The following is a 963-nucleotide window of genomic DNA, read 5'->3' as shown; positions in this document are numbered from 1 at the left end:
AGAGGAAGCCTCAGATACGTTTATTTCTTGGCACCACCCAGCACCCTTCTGGCCAGAGCCCCAAGAAAACACTTTAATTCTCACAGACTCGGTGCAGATGAGGCCAAAGCGCTTGTTAAACAAGCCCATCAAGTCACGTGTGCTGCAGGCAGGTCCACGCCCCCACGGCTGATTTACTTATTTATCTTTTTACCCGAATGTCTTGTCCTACCGTGCGTTTTGCCGTGGCACAAGTGCTGGCAGGTGGCAAGGAGCTGGTGGCACACACCGAGGGACCACAGGACCTTTCTGTGCAGCTTTGGCCCTTGGTGGCGTAGCAGAGATTTACAGGAGAGGAGAGAAAAGCTAAACTCCTTTTAATTAAAAAATAAAAACAATTAAAAGGGTGATCCGGTCACCAGTTAGTTGTTCACACACAACTTCTCCAGCAGCCACTGCTGATGTCCCCAAAGCACGGCTCTGCGGGACGTGTGCTCCCGTGCCCGCTGGGCAGAGCTGATGCATGTCACCCCGATGCTTCGCCCTCCCCCCAAAAGTACTTCTCAGGGCTCTGCAGCAAACAGCCTGGGGCCACAAGCTGTCCCCAAGGATGGGGACATCAGTCCTGGGGGAGTGGGACGTGGCTGCTGTGGAGACGGGGCATGGCACATAGCAGACACCACCACCATGTGCACCTCGTGGAGGGATGGCAGACAGGGTGGAGATGGCGGGGCGCGACGAGGAGAAGCTGCAAGAAGCCAGGCTGGTTTGGCTGGAGAAGAAAACCCTGCAGGTAATCGATCATACATGGGTCCTCCTCCAGAAAACAGGGGGCATTTTAAAATTACGCCGCTCCAGTCTGGTCTGTTGGGTTGATGCACAGGAAAGCCACGGGCGCCAGATCCAGCCCTGCATGGGGAGGGCGGCCGGCTCTGCCCTGCGCCCCTTGCAGCCATGGGAAAACAAGACGAGGATCCTCATGCA

The sequence above is a fragment of the Pygoscelis adeliae genome, unplaced genomic scaffold (genome assembly GCF_000699105.1).
Source record: "Pygoscelis adeliae isolate BGI_AS28 unplaced genomic scaffold, ASM69910v1 Scaffold537, whole genome shotgun sequence".
In the NCBI taxonomy this organism is placed as follows: domain Eukaryota; kingdom Metazoa; phylum Chordata; class Aves; order Sphenisciformes; family Spheniscidae; genus Pygoscelis; species Pygoscelis adeliae.
The sequence above is the reverse complement of the archived record's forward strand: the minus strand, read 5'-3'. Positions refer to the sequence as shown.